The sequence below is a fragment of the Thermobia domestica genome, chromosome 17 (assembly GCF_964235325.1).
Source record: "Thermobia domestica chromosome 17, izTheDome1.hap1.1, whole genome shotgun sequence".
Classification (NCBI taxonomy): domain Eukaryota; kingdom Metazoa; phylum Arthropoda; class Insecta; order Zygentoma; family Lepismatidae; genus Thermobia; species Thermobia domestica.
The window spans coordinates 33,185,066-33,201,623 of NC_137470.1; positions in this window are offsets into that span (position 1 = coordinate 33,185,066).

Sequence of the window (16,558 nt, forward strand, 5' to 3'; positions counted from 1 at the left end):
CCCTCCTTTACTTCCCTCTTGAGTGTATTACTGACAAGTGTATAAGGTCACCTAAAAGCCTATACTACTGCAAATCGAACGAGGTATAACTGATAACTTTGCGACAATTACAGCTTGAGCTAGATGTATTTAAGAAAAATGTAGTGAATACGAAAGGAATATTCAAGATGGCGGCCATTGCGCAATAATGACCATGATTCAGAACATGTGACCAATTATTTTTTAAACACTAAAGACAGTAGAACTCGGTAAAACAAACAAACCTTCTGGCTCTCAAACTCCCAACAGGACTTTCCTAGCTGCTGGATTAAAATATCGTCTGTGTGCGTGCGTTAGTGTGGATACGTGGTTGTAGTGAAACTGATACCATGGAGAGTGTTGAGCGCGAAATTGTAAAACATGAATGAATCCAAATTATCATCTCAATATTATCGCAAACACGAGAGAAGGAAACCTCTTTAAAGTCAAGCAAAGTAAATTGTTATCAATGTGTACGCTCGACTAAGAGAAAAATATGCAGACAAAACTTGAAGAAATTGTTGATATGATTGTTGCCGGTTTGCTGCTACTTTACTCACTGCCAACGTAGAGTTGCGGTGCTTTGAAAGAATAATAATAATAATAATTTAGTGTGTGGGAGGGTGGCTGCTCGTGTTTCTCTGTTTATTATTGACCTTTTCCAGGTAAGAGATATGAAGGTAACTTCTTTCTTATCCTTTCTTACCTTAATCAATCGAAATGAATAAGCAAAGTCGTGTTCATGCTTTCGGATTTTACTTGTTGAGGATTTCAAATACATCACGTGCGAATTTCCTATATATGTATGACTATTATTGTGTCTTCATGAATTATTAGAAACAAATAGGCCAAGAAACATATTTTTCGTTAGCGGCAGGAAAAGAACGAGAAAGCACAGCTCCGTGCATATCAGCTGAGACCCAGAGCAGCACCAGCTAAAACAACTGGCGATTGAGATCTAAACCAAAACCTACACATACACACACACACACTAAGGTTTCTCTGAAAAGGTTCGTGCGCCAATATGTAGTAATGCGCTTGTGATTCGGCTCTCAAGTTAACTTTGCCTTTAGTATAGTAATAGAGCCTAAACCCCTCAAATGTTATGCAACCTCCCTCACACTTGTGTCATGTGGGCTACCCATACACCAGGCAGAATTCAGCATGCATACAGTATATTAAGTTGGAGATTGCAATACAAACACGAAACCTTCTTACAAGTAACATTTCCCAAGTGTAACACTCCGATTTTGATAAAATTTGGCAGGTAGATAATACACATAAAATAAACGAATACATGTATTTTATTTTCTGCGGAAAAACGGTTTTAGAAGGAAAAGCCCCCACCCAAGATTTTGAAAGTTGACGCCCGAAAGGAAAAAAAGTGGACCGAAGTGAACGAAATTGTGCACAGATATTGCAGACGTGAAATCAGGGAATACGTGTTTCGTATATTCCTGGAGAAAACGGTGGGGCACGGACCCCTCCAAACCTTTGATTACTAAGTATCAAAAGTGCTAATAACAGTATGTCAGATGTTTGTAAAGGACCTGAAGAATTGCAACCAAACTTTGTGTATAGACAATACGCAAAATAAATAAATAAATAAATAAAATAACGAATACGTTTATTTTTCTGCAAAGAAACGGTTTTAAGAGGCAAAAGTCCCCACCCAAAATTTGAAAGTTGAAGTCTTAAAGGCAAGAAGAAGTGAACCGAAGTGAATGAGATTGTGCACAGATATTGTAGACACAAAATAAGGATATACGGGTTTCGTATTTTCCTGAAAAATAAAACGGTGGGCACGGACCCCTCCCAACCTTTGATCTTGAAATATCAAAGTGCTAATAACAGTGTGTCAGAAGTCCCTAAAGGACTTGAAGAATTCGAACAAAACTTTATGGACAATAAACAAAAAATAAACGAATACGTTTTTTTAATTTTCTACGGAAAAACGGTTCTAGGGGAAAAGCCCCTTTCCAAAATTTTGAAAGTTGATACCCGAAATGCAAGAAGAAGTGGACCGAAGTGAATGAAATTGTGCACAAATATTGTAGTGGTAAGATAAGGGAATATGTGTATCGTATTTTCCTGAAAAGAAAAAAAGGCTGTTGAGTGGACCGAGACGTTGAATGGCGGAAGGAGTGTACAGAAGCCAATGAAATTATATGTAGATATTGGATATGTAAAATAAGGCCTTTCGTGCTTCACAAGTGTCTCCATTCCGTTTTCTTCAAATTTGGTAGATCAACAACAAGCACAAACAGTATAGCGTATTTTATAGTATTCCAGGAGGCACCTTTAACCCTTACAATGTTTTTCCGCATAAACAAAAACACGTGTCGATTAATTTCCTGTTTGCTGTTGATCTGCCAAATTTGTAGCAAAATGGATAGGGACACTTGAGAAACACGAAAGGCCTTATTTTACATAGGGTCTATTCAATATCTACACACAATTTAATATGCTTCGATCCACTACTTCCTGCTATATTACGGTAATATTTAATTTTTTTCGGAGGGTGCCTAGGCCCCAACATTGTTTTTCCGCACAAATTAAAACCGATTTCATTTATTGTTTTGCAAATAGTCCCTAAACAAAGTTTCGTTGCGATTTTCCATATTTTAGGAACTTCTGACGCATAGTTACTTCCACTTTTGATATTTCATAATCAACAGTTTAGAAGGACCGTGCCCACTCAACCGCTATTTTCCAGAAAACCGCGAAACCCAATTACCTAGTTATACAGATGGTGATCAGAAAAATGGAAACACCTGAACGAAATTGCAACTTAACAGATTAATATGGTGTCGGGCCACCTTTTGCCTTCAGAACAGCCTTGATGCGACGTGGGATGGAGGCATAGAGGTTGTGAATGGCAGAAAGTGGAATTTTACACCATTCCTCGTGCAGAGCATCGGCCAGTTCTGTGAGAGAGGATGGAGGTGGAAATCGTCGCCGGAGTCGTGTTTCCAAGACGGACCACAGATGTTCAATTATGTTGAGATCTGGGGATTGGGCGGACCAGGAGAGGTGTTGAACTTCATCCCGATGTTCCTCAAACCACGCTGGAACAACGCCAGCTGTGTGAATGGGTGCATTATCATCCTGGAAGATGGCGTCATTGTCCGGGAACAACATCCGGACCATAGGATGCAAGTGGTCTCCTAAAATTGCGACATAATCGTTGGCAGTGATTCGTCCGCTAAGTGTGACCACAGGACCCAATGAAAACCATGATATGGCGGCCCACAGCATCACCGAGCCGCCGCCATGTTTTCACGGTTGGGCGGAGACACTGCAGATCATAAGCTTCTTTCGGCGTTCTCCACACATAAACACGGCCCGTGGTTGGGAATAGGGTAAAGGATGACTCATCCGACCATATCACACGTTTCCAGTCCTCAACGGTCCAAGTTGCATAGTCGCGACACCATTTGCGGCGTGCGAAAGCGTTATGGTCCCTGATGAGCGGTTTGGCCCGTGCAACACGACCCCGTAAGTATATGTCATGTAATTCGCGGCGGATTGTGATTGTCGAAACAGGGTGGGGGAGGTGCTGATTGAGTTCCTGCGTCACTTGCTCCGCAGTGGCACGACGGTTCTGCGTGACAATGCGCTTTAATACCCGGCGTGACCTGTCAGTCATGATTTTCTTCCGTCCACTGTTCCGCTTCCCCGATATGGTTTTCCCGTGTGTTGTGTAGGCCGTCATCACCTTCGACACTGTCCCACGCGACACACCTAACACAGTAGCCACTGCCGTCACACTCGCTCCACATAACCGCGCACCAACAATTTGCCCTCTTTGAAAATCTGAGAGGTCTCCCATTTTACACTACCTCCGTCTGCTGCAGCCATTGGACACTGCTGTTCCACTGTGCCTGACGTAGTATGGAGACCGACCTAACCATTCTTGCGAAGTAACGTGACGCAAGTAACGCGTTACTTGTAACGAGTTACTTTTTAAGTAACGTTTCCTAGTAACGCGTTACATTTTTTCCAAAGTAACTGTAACGGTAACGCGTTACAAATTTTTAAATAACGTTCCTAGTTTGCGTTACTTTTCTCGCGTTACATTTCGGATGAGTAACTACAATATATGTATATTTTTTTCGGAAAAAAATGTTTCTTTCCTATAAGTGAATTTCTCAGAATGAAACAATCGATCATGAACTACGTATGTCAGTGACCGACAGTCACAGACACACAGAGAAATAGATAAGTTCGTAGTGCTGTTTTTTGAAGATGAGGACAGCGTTAGGGAAATAACGTGTACTGATTGCAAGCACCTGGAAGATTTTGTCGTAGATTTTGACAGCTCCAAGTCAATACATTCAGTGAGTGAACTAGGAGTGCAATGATACCGGTAGTCTATTTTACTTTGATTGGTGTTGTTTTTATAAAGATGGAGAACGAAAATATTTTACAGTTCGAACATTTGAAAGAATTTTTTTCTTAAGAGCTGAGGATGATGGTGGACGGAATTTAAAAGTAAAGTGTCTGATGTGTCCCGGCGGAAAATATTTATCAACAATAGGGTGCCATAATTAACGATTTACAGTAAGGAGTTAATATGAGTAAACTGTGTTCTGATGAGGAGGCCTACTTTATTAATAGAATATAGTTTGCTGATGGTATGTAATATTGGAGTTCTTTCAGATCAGTTTGCTTATCCTAGAGTCCCGTTGATTATAGAATTTGAAACTAGTTTTAGAGAGCATGTATCGATTTTATTGTTACTAGCAAGTTTTGATTCCCTCCCAGTTCATGTGTTCTCATTTTATTAGTTGTAGTGTAATGACTCTCTATATTCTGTACTTTTAATTTTACATAACAACATTGTTATTATTATATAAATAGTTTAGCAGAATAATAATTAGCAACCATTTTTTCTAACGCATAGGGATGAGCACGAGTCAAGCTAAAACTCGACTCGACTCGAATTCAAGTCGAGTTTCGAGTCAAGTTAAAGGTAATATTCTCGACTCGAGTTCCGAGCCGATTCAGTTTTTCGCGTCGTTTCGAGTCGACTCGAGATTTATAAATGGCTCGTTTGTTTTAACTCGTCTTGAAATCATGGCCTGATTACACTGGAAAACGGAAGCCATGAGAAATGTAAGTTAAACAATAATATGGAATACTTTTAGTGTTCCTCACGAGAGGAGACACTGCTCGCATCTCGTCTCGTCTCGATAGAGAGACCACAAGAGATTTTTATAACAAACTCAGCTCGGCTCGGCTCAACTCACAAGATGGCTCGAGCCGGCTCACTTGGGGTGAACATCGGCTCGAGCTGGCTTGGTAGGGATGAGCCATCTGCACGGTTCGGCTCAACTGAGCCGAGGGCTCTAGCCGAGTCGGTTGGGTGAGTTGTTGGCTTGGCCCACTTTTCGTTTCGGGTTGATAGTGAATGAGCTGTGAGCCGAGCTGCTCGAGTCGTTGACAATTCTAAACCCGGGCCGAGCAGTTTTGTAGATATTTGGCCAGTGCCTTATAACTTTTAACAGTGTTTGCTCGAGCCCGAAAATTCAACCTAGATCCTCAACCCAAATTCAGGAGCTCGTGAACAATGTCCTTGAATCCTAGACTTCACGACTACCGAGGTTGGCAATCAACTAGATTTTTAGTATTCAAATATAAACCGCCTATCTTTCATTTTTATATACAGTGTTGTTATAATAATAATAATAATAATAATAATAATAATAATAATAATAATAATAATAATAATAATAATAATAATAGTAATAATAGCGATAGTAATAGGCTAGTAGTACGGAAAATTGAAGTCATTTTTTTTCACATTTTTAAAGTTTCGGACCTAAAAGTAACGCGTTAGTAACGCGTTACTTTCGAAGTAAAGTAACAGTTCCTTTTCGGGGGGCCAGGAACGCGTTACTAACACGTTACATTTTAAAAGAAAGTAAAGTAACTTGTAACGTGTTACATTTTTACAAGTAACTTACCCAACACTGGCCATATTTTAAAATTAGAAAAGCGGGGGATTCTAAACCGTAAGTACTGATATCAACTTGTGCATTACAAATATTGACTTGGGATCCTTCGGACTATTTTTTTTTCTAATTTCTTTGTTAAGTGACACTTCCAATGTACTTTTCTTATGAAAGTAAAGTAAAACAAATTTAGTTTTTGCCTTTAATGTTTTATTAAGTACAACAAATGTGCGTCTCGAATTGTAAAGTAAGTATTAAGTAAGTATTACAGAAAGGTATCTGTAAAGCAAGTTTTTCACAGAAAGAAAAGCAAGCGATATGTGACAGATATTGTTAATACGGTTTTTTCTCAAGAAACACACAAAAAAATCTAATTTATTTTCATAAAAAAGGTAAAACATATTTAGGAGTCTCGGTTCATCTCTTATAAAATTTCTAATCATTTTTAAAGATTCCTACTTGAAATCATATTAACATACAAAATTACCACGGCTTTACAACATAGAAAAAAATGTTAATAATAAGTCTAATCTAAACAAAATGCTAAGGATACCGTAATTCAATTTGCAATCATTTTTGAATATATAAAGACTAGGTGAACATATACACTGAGTAAAAAGAGACTTGTTCCGCCAGAGCTTGAGCCTAAACTTAACTGAATCACGACTGAGATTGACACAGAGATGTAGCGGTTTAGGTTGAATACAACACTTTATCGACAAAGTCGTCTTAGATTTTCTCCAATCCAAAAAGCAGGCGTTTTTTCGTGATTAAGAGATGATTAAACGGAAGACGAATATAGGACCTGAAAATCGAGTGGTAACCGCTAAAATTGGATTATATGTCAATCCTACGCCAGAAGTTGTAAAAAAAAAAAAAAATAAAAGATTTCAGGGAATAAGTGGGGAAGGCTTGCCTTTCGAATGTACCTACGATATTGACAAATATTCCTGTCGAAGCAATTCATTACTGGTTCAGTCGAAACTAAGCAGTCGATGTTGGAAGATTGTAGTCATGTTGTGTTGTACTCTGTTAACAAAACCAAATTTCGTTAAAGGTTGTAATTTTAACCACTTCACATAACAGCTCTTTTGTTTGCCCGAGATGCTCTAATGATGCCACAAGACGAGACAGAACCATTCGAGACGAGACAAGCACATCTTTTCGAGAAGTGGCTTTGCACCTGAAGTTTCTTCTTGTCTCGTCTCCTTGCAACATCACCAAGGTTATAAGAGATGTGGAATTATAGCTTAAAGTGGGATCCGAACCACATGAGGTAACACCGGAAATCGAACATGGCTTTCTGAAAATACCTTGAGTAATAGTGGTTTGTTTACTAATATTAAATGGACCATTTCCCAATTAAGTGTTTTGTTTGTTTGTTATTGAGTCATAAAAATTAACAACTGCGTCTCTAAAAATATTAATTGAAATGAGTTTTTGACTGTAAGGAAAGCTTGATAAGGTATGTTTTAGTGTCAGTTTCACTTTAACAGATGACAGGTAATTGATCTGATTATTGTTGACTGCAGGAGATTTTAACGCAATTTTCTCAAAAATTAGACATGAAGATTTATCCTTACGTATTTCTCAGCTCAGTGACAGCTATCGATTAATATTTCTCTTTCTCTCATCTTTGGACATTTTTCAGTTACGCGCTGCCACTATTAAAATATTCAAAGTGATATGTGTAAGGTATCTACCTATCAACACAACGTCCCGGGTTTGATCCTCATTGTGGCCTGGAAATTTTGTTTGTTCTACCCTCGTTCCAGTGCAACTAAGGAATTCACTCATCCTCTGTGAAATGGAAACCTGCGGATCTAAGATAACCTACCACGGTGCTTCTACATCAGCATCAGTATTTGCCGAAGTCTCTAAAATGCCAGGCGTCCAGTATTGAACACGAGATTGCATTCGATGCGAGAAGCATATTTTTTAAATTCGGGACAAGATGAAAAATATCAAAATTCTCGCTTAGTTTTCGAGACAAGACGAGAAATTTCTCGTGTCTTGCAGGCAACGCTAGTTCACTGGATAAGTCTTAGATCGCAAGCACTGTTTCAATGTTCCTTGATTCATAGTATAAAATCTATATATTGATAAAGTGATTGCGCCAACATAATGAAAACTATACCCAACTCAGACCTGAAGGCGAATTTTGGTAGCTGGAGCTACCGTTGACTATGAATTCATTGTTCAACACTGATGCTAAGGAACCTCCCCGGGTCCGAATGACATCTCACCTGGATGTCATTTACTTCTAGCAACCATCTAATAAATGTTAGTAATACTTTGTCTTTCAAAAGAAAATAACAAACACATCTATAATTTACAACTTACCTCGACTTGGTGTTCTGCATTCTCGATGACGTGCTGCCAACTACCAATATTTTGTGGTAATTTTTCGAGTTTCCTACGATTCGTTTAAGGTTAGGTTAGATGCCATTCGGACCAGGGGAGGTTTCTTAGCATCAGTGTTGAGTAATGACTTCATAGGCAACGCTAGCTCCAGCTATCAAGGTTCGCCTTCCGTTCTGAGGAGGTTAATGCAACTCATTACAACAATATTCTCCAATAATAAAATATCAAGGCCGCGGAGACTCAATGGAAGAAAGTTTACCTTTGGTCCTTGCTTCGATCCCATCTGGCGCCAAGTGAACTTTATAGTAAACAAACACCATGTGTGTGAATTTTTCCGGGTTCTCCCATTTCATTCCATTTTCTTCATTGCACCATTCCATCCATTTCTCATCATCACCATCTTCATTAGCCTAAACGGTATAACCGTGGGATGTAAAACTTAAAGGGCTCATTTTTTTTCAATAATAAATTTGGTTGGAATGTTGTTATATCATACCCTAAATGGGCCTCTCGTGATGTGGGCAGAAAATAAAATTCGGGGAAAACCATCAGGGCGGAGATATATTACATAAATTTACAAAGCGACGGCACAAAAATTTCGAGACGAGACGGAAAAAATTCCAAGAATCGAAATGAGACAAAAACTAAATTATTCTGGAGTAGAGACGAGACAAAAGTTCTACAAATTTTACGAGACAACACAATATGAGATGCCCTTATTTCTCTTCTTTTCTCGTGGACAACACGAGGAGCCTTGTATTGACAGTCCTCAACCAACCTACGTTCTCGGTTCTGTCCCCAATCGAGGCACACTTTTGCTACCAAAGAAAATAATGACTGAGATGTAGTGACGACCTATAACATTGGGTTCAGTCTATAGTCTTCGCAGATTTTTCTCAAACTCTGAACATTCTGTCAATTTTAGTTTCAGCTTTCGCTGTAAGAACATCATCTGTAAACGGAATACACTAAATACCATTTAAAAAATACCATTTTTATTATATAGGCTACACATGGGAACACGGTGGCTCACCTCAGATGCGAGATGTCCCTGATTCGATGCCGGATCACGTGAGTTTGTGGTTAGCATCATCGTTTCACTCCTGTGCTCCTTCATTTTTCCTTTCCTCCCAGATTCTCATTTCAATACTTTTCTCATAATCGTTCACTTTCACCAATTATCCATTTCGTTTCGCCTAAAGAGCAACATTTTGGAATTATGTTAAACATTTCATTTCCGTTGTTTTAGTATATAAACCGTTTTCCAAATAGATGTTGATTAATATTGGTGAAATCACCTCTCAAACACTTTCTTCTGTCATTTGTACTCTTTCAGAAAACAAAATGTCTTCTCACATCCCTCCTACGTCTGTCATTCCCTTCTTCGATTTAACCCATTCATTCAGAACATTCTCATGTCGAATATAATAAGAATTATGATAGTAAAAATTGGAGAAATAAAAAAAACTGTGGTAATGACAATAAAGGGGATCATGCGCGATTTACATTATCCATGGAAGGGATATGGATAACCAGCGTTAAACTCACTGTTAACCATGAAGATACAGCGGAGTGACTCCATTAACGAACTCGAAAGCAACAATCGTTATAGCTGTGTGTTGAAAAAAAAAAAACAACAAAAGTAGCTTTCTTTGGAGATTTATTATGTGGAGTAGTAGGCAGACGGAATATGCTGACAGCACAATCTTATAACGCCCGCTGCATGATCCTAAAACTGCGGAAAAATTAATGTACATGATCGTCTTATTATCTCCGTTTTTCTCTACACCCACATTTCGAAACCTTCCAGGTTTATTTTTTTTAAGCCTTTTGGCGTAATTTCTATATTTTTGCCCTTTACAATACCAGGAGAGATTGGAAAGTGACACACAATATGTTTTTTCCATAAAAGTTTAACATGTACCAAAAAGCAAACGAAGAACAGATTAACTTAATCTTTGACCTACTTTTCTACATATTCACAAAGTTTCTCAACACAATTCTTCTAGCGTGGTACCAGTTACAAGATGACCTGTTCATAGAAATCTGTTTGGTTGGAGTATAGTTATCTGTGGACTGCTGATTTCACTTCCACATCTGTTGCAGTGTTGGTCGGCCAGGAATTTATTCATGGGATCAAAGAGATTAAAGTCCGACGGTGCCAGGTCCGGACTGTACGGAGGATGTTCAAGCACCTCCGACCCAAATTTGTTGAAGTAGTTACTGGCCGCCCGGTGCGTGGGGCATTGCTAAGGTTCTCACGACCTTCTTCAAAGAATGCACACCACCTCGAGAAATTGCTACGGTCCATACAATCGTCCCCATACACGCCACGCATACCCTGTGAATTTCACTCGTTGTATGCCCTTTGGCCCCCAAAAATCTAACCACACTTCGCTGCTCTTCACACATGGGTGACACTAACATGTGCGCCATGTTTGTTTCGCAGTTCAGGCTTCTCTCGCTAGAGATGCACAATAGAACAAAATATCATCTGTAACGCAAACTTCAAACTCTCTCGTCGTGCAATTTCACCATTCAAGCTTCAATACTTGGGGAGAGAAAAAACATGTGCGTTACTTTCAGACCTGCCCTAGTACAATACTCCTCACGAAGCATTTTGTGTTTTTCTCAGCTCTTTATTCAAAGTCCCACAAGACATACTATATTTTTCCTCCTAAGTGCTTCTTTCGCCCTTCCTATCCTTGCTTTTATTTCACTTTTATTGTTCGTACTATCAATCACTGATAATATTAACCATGTGTCGGAAACTAGTCACCTGTTCCATTCTCTCCCCTGCTACTTCTTTATAATGCCTACGTGATCTTAGATTTTTAAAGTAATTATAATTCCAAGTGACAAAACCTGTGTGTCATTCTACCCAGTACCCCTCTTATTTGGCACCCATAGGCTATAGCCCCACTAACATATAATTAAAGAGACCCTGACTATTAATTACAAACGAAGAATTCGTTGATTTTCATCGAAGTGTGTTATCCGTATTGTCAGTGTTGAGTTATTCTGCTATGTTAGTGGCAATGTAACCATAAACCTTTTTAAATTATGGCTTTTTTGAGGTATTTTGTACACTTTCACTCAATGATCTATTGTGTCAAGGATCATAGGATTTATCATAGGATTATGGTTCATACCCCGTTTTGATTCCAGTAAAGCAGTGTTTCCAACTGCGTCCGTAAAAGTTCCATGAAAAGAATCAAATGCGGGAAATTTCCGCTCAAAGTGGGAAAACGGATTTTGTTTTTAAAAATCCCATTTTTATCGCGAATATCTCCTTTTTGGTATAGAATACGATCTGGGGGAAGGGAGGCTCATATTACGGTAGATGAATCTCATTTCTCAGATGAACCTATTGTATACTGTATATCAGACGATATAGATGAAGTAGTGGTACCAAATTTCACAAAATTAAATCCCCACGTTAAGCGGGTTTGCATATCCAGGCTCCTAACTATGAAAACATTTACTCTCAGTCCAACCTGAATCATTTCACGAATTCAACCTGTTTTACGTATGTTATTAGGACATAATATCGATTGTGATTTATTCTAAAAACACTTTTATACATTGCAAGAGCTGTAACGTCCAAATATTTACTGAGAACTCATAGTCGTATCGGAATAAACAAAAGCGAGTATGGAACAGTAAACTGCTTTCACAAAAGGAAAAAGAATAGGTGCAAAAGGCCTGCAAAACGGTCGAGTGGTTTGGGTCGATACACTATCAATCACATGTTTGTGAGTTCAAACCCTGCAGCAAGTCGTTTCTTTTTTAAGTGTCTTCCTATTTTCACCCGGAGGCTGAAAATGTTTCTTTGAGTAACTCATTGAAAACTTCTTTTGTTTCAAATTCGATTAAAAAGGAACATTATATGAATTGCAAATCTTAAATCCATAGCTAAAAAAAAAAAAAATAAGTATACTCACTACTTCATTATCCTCTGATTTGTAACGAAAAACTATTTATAAACAGTGGTGACTTCAGAAAATTATTCTCGGGGGGAATTTCAATATGCGTGTGGTGGGCAAACATTGGTAGTCCACATTGAGCGAGATCGAATATATGGTCCTGAAGGTGGAAATTTCTTAGCTCGAGAGGGGTCTCAAATTCTCCCTCAGATCACGTCCTGAAAGCATCATTGCTTAAAAGCTTTATGTAACAAATATAATATTACACTTGTTTTTCGTTCTACATTTAGAATTGGTAAAATCATAACTTATAGAGGATTATAATAAAAGCATAAAAATTACAATACCGATCATGTATAAATTATCCTGTAAGTTACCAACTTTGGGTCAGATTAAAACTCAAATATTTGTTTTCGGATTGCACTTAGAAGTAAGTCCTCTCTATATAATCCTGATTGGAAAGCCATGTTTAACACTAATTAATTAATCAATATTTATACTAATATTTTTTTTTATTTTACTCGTTTTACTATTCAGTATTATATACACTTCATTTCCAAAATCAAAATCTCGAAAATGTATATTGTACGAGTGCAGACTCGCAAATAAATGATTATTTATCATATATATTGGTCTCTATTCGAAATTCTATTTAATCGAATCCGACAGAAACACAGACAGAAACATCGAGAACAGGTGAAAAAAGAGAGAGAAAAAGACGTTGTACCCGGCGGGGACTCGAAGTAAGTTCAAATGGTTCTTTGCAAGTCGAACGCCTTAGACCACTCGGCTATGGTAACAACTAGTGATTGTAGCAAAGGCTTCAAGTAGTAGTTCTTATTACAGAATAACATTTTTCTATTGCCTAAAATTTAAACCTAATTTACTTTGATATAATATATCTATTAATTTGTTACATGAACACGTTTTCGTTACTTTGATGAATGATGTAAGTTGTTGATATAGATTCTATTACACATTCTTTCGTAAATATTATAGAAAGTATCAGGGTTATTTATGATCTTTCATGGAAATTGACTGGCGCATGCGCAGTATACAGACAGTTCAATTGGAAGGCGAGGAAGGAAACGCTAACCGACTGTTAGAATGTTTCATCGCTATGAAGTATAAAGAATAGCTAAAATGTATTTTACGCTTGTCATTGCGTAAAGAATCACCAGGTTAATGTTTGTCCAAGTTCTCACTAATCAACTGGACTCATGAAAAATAATTAATATTGTCATTACTGCACAATATGAAGAATAAAGAACGTATATTACACCAAATTGTTCTCGAATTCGAACTCAGCTAAGGAAGGGACAATAAACAAAATGTGATTTATTCATTAGAATTGAGATAATTCAATGAAACTAGAAATTACACAATCAAAAGGGAAAATATCGTTAAAAAGACAATAATACTTTTATCCGAGATGTGAAATAAAGTTATTAATTAACTGAAATGAAAGTAATATTGGGCATGATATAGAGTAAGGAAAAAAAGTAAATGTATTCTTAGAAACGTTCAAAGTAAATTCACAAATACTTTTTGAAGATATACTACTCTTCCTTTACGTTTTAACGAACTAATAAGTAAACAAGCAAAGGAAAAGAATGAAGAACGAAAGTATTGCTCTTGAAAAAAATATAATAAATAAATGAAACTTAAATAATTGTTTACACAAAAAATAACACACTAGTACTTCGTGTAGTCACCTCCAGAGTCAGTAACTTCGTGTAGTCACCTCCAGAGTCAGTAACTTCTTGAAGTCTGGAGGGGATACTAGATACAAGTCTCGAGCAATACGACGGTGTGTCACGAAAATGTTGCCACAGTTCCATAACATGATTTTGAAGAAACGTTTGGTCTCTGTCTTCACGTCTCTCTTCCCATTCTTGCACCATGTAGGCCCACAGATGTTCATTTGGGTTCAAATCTGGGGATAGAGGAGACCACTCAATACAAATTAACTCTGGATGTTCATTTAGCCACTCTCGTGTTTGCCGGGAAGGGTGAACAGCACTGTTGTCATGCATAAATATATATTCTTCCTGTTCGGGGAAGTTTCTTTCTAAGGACGGTAACAACGTATTTTCGAGGATATTAATGTAAACACTGCTGTTCATTCTCTCAGGCACCGCAACTAAATCTTCAGGACCAGCAGCCGTCATGTATCCCCAAAAGTGTGCTGATATTCGTCCTGAACAAGAAGTTCTGATAATATTTTGTTCAGCATACCTGGTTCCGCGCGGTCTATACAATATAACTCTGCCTTGTTGGTTAGACTTGAAAACCTTCTCGTCGGTCCAGATGACTAAGTCCCAATATGACTGAGGTTGGGCTATGTTATTCTGTGCCCATTCCATTCGTCTGGCCTTGTGAGTTTCAGTCAGGAGAGTCTTCCTAGCGGGTCTTGAACAGTGTAGACCAGCCCCAATAATCTTCTTCTTATTGTTTCGTAAGAACAATTATATTCTCTGGCTTTGTCCAAGAGGATTGACGTGTGGCATAGAAGTCTGTTGATTACTTCTGTAACTAAAGCTTGATCTTGAGCTGAAGTTGTCACTTTTGGCCTTCCACTTCTTGACCGAGACCTGAACCATTCACCACCTTCTTCATGTCGCTGAACCCATTTCTTGACCGTTTTCTTGTCACATCCCAGATCTCTAGCAATCTGAGGCACAGTTTGTCCCATTTTTGCTCGGCCTATGATTTCTCCTCTCAGAGCAACAGACAGTTCTCCAGAGCCTTTAGAGCGAGGCATTTTGAGAACCTGTTAGAAATTTGCGTTCTGGCGTGTATGACAAATGTCGGTAAAGTGCATCTTTCTGTTTCTACTGCGCATGCACCAGTCAATTTTCATGAAAGATCATAAATAATCCTGACAATTGCTGTAATATTTATGAACGAATACGTAATAGAACCTATATTAACATCATTCGTCAAAGTAAAGAATACCGTAAATATAAAACAATTTCAACAGACTATTAATCAGGCCAAAATAGGCTTAAACTTCAGAGAATACAAAATAAATTTCATACTGTAACAAAAGATTGAACATGAAACACGCTTACTATATTTTCAACTTGTCACATTAGCCGAGTGGACTAATGCATTCGGTTAGAGATTCTGAAGCATCATTCAAGAGTAGTTCGAATTCCACCACAGTACAATTTGATTTTACCTCTTCTTGACGTTTCTGTTTGTGATCCTACCGGATTCTATTAAATATAATTTCGTAATACGCTAAAATATACGTAATATTTGAAGTTCTTAACCTCCCATTTTTACATTTTTCAAGCTCAGTTGAGAAGAAAGAGGGAAAATGAAAATACAAAGATTTACAATAATTACTTAGCATTTACTGTCATTGTAATTGTGGATATTTTATTTATGAAAATGTATAATTAACTAAAAATATATTTAGTAGGTCACATGTCTCCATTTTTCGATTCTAACTTGAAAGTCAGGCCTACAGTTTAGACGGTGACATATCGAAGACCCAGGGGGTTGAGGGGGTTGTAACCCCTCCCATTTAAAATTTTATATTCTATTGAAATAAAAAGTGTTTCAGTTTATAATCTTGGAAAAGCAACAATCACTGTATGTGGAGGACGGTTTATTTATACTACGATTTATCACTTCCAAATGTGTAGAAGTTGTGACTGGATATTGTGTATAATCATTCAAGAAATATAAGACAACGAAGGGACTTCGTAAATCCTTCACGCCACCCCAGGAGGAGGAAGTGCGTCCCGCCGTCCCTCGGTTGGGAACTACTGCTTGCGAGGGAAACATTGTAACAGTGTGTAAGCGTTTCATTCCTCGCCTTCCAATTGAACTGTCTGTGTACTGCGCATGCGCCAGTCAAGTTCCATAAAAGATCATAAATAACCCTGATACTTTCTATAATATTTACGAAAGAATGTGTAATAGAATCTATATCAACAACATACATCATTCATCAAAGTAACGAAAACGTTCATGAAACAAATTAATAGATATGTTATATCAAAGTAAATTAGGTTTAAATTTTAGGCAATAGAAAATGTTATTCTGTAATAAAAACTACTACTCGAAGCCTTTGATAAAATCACTAGTTGTTACCATAGCCGAGTGGTCTAAGGCGTTCGCCTTGCAAAGAACCATTCGAACTTACTTCGAGTCCCCGCCGGGTGCAACGTTTTTCTCTCTCTTTTTTGTCACCTGTTCTCGATATTTCTGTCTGTGTTCCTGTCCGATTCGATTAAATAGAATTTCGAATAGAGACCAATATATATGATAAATAATCAT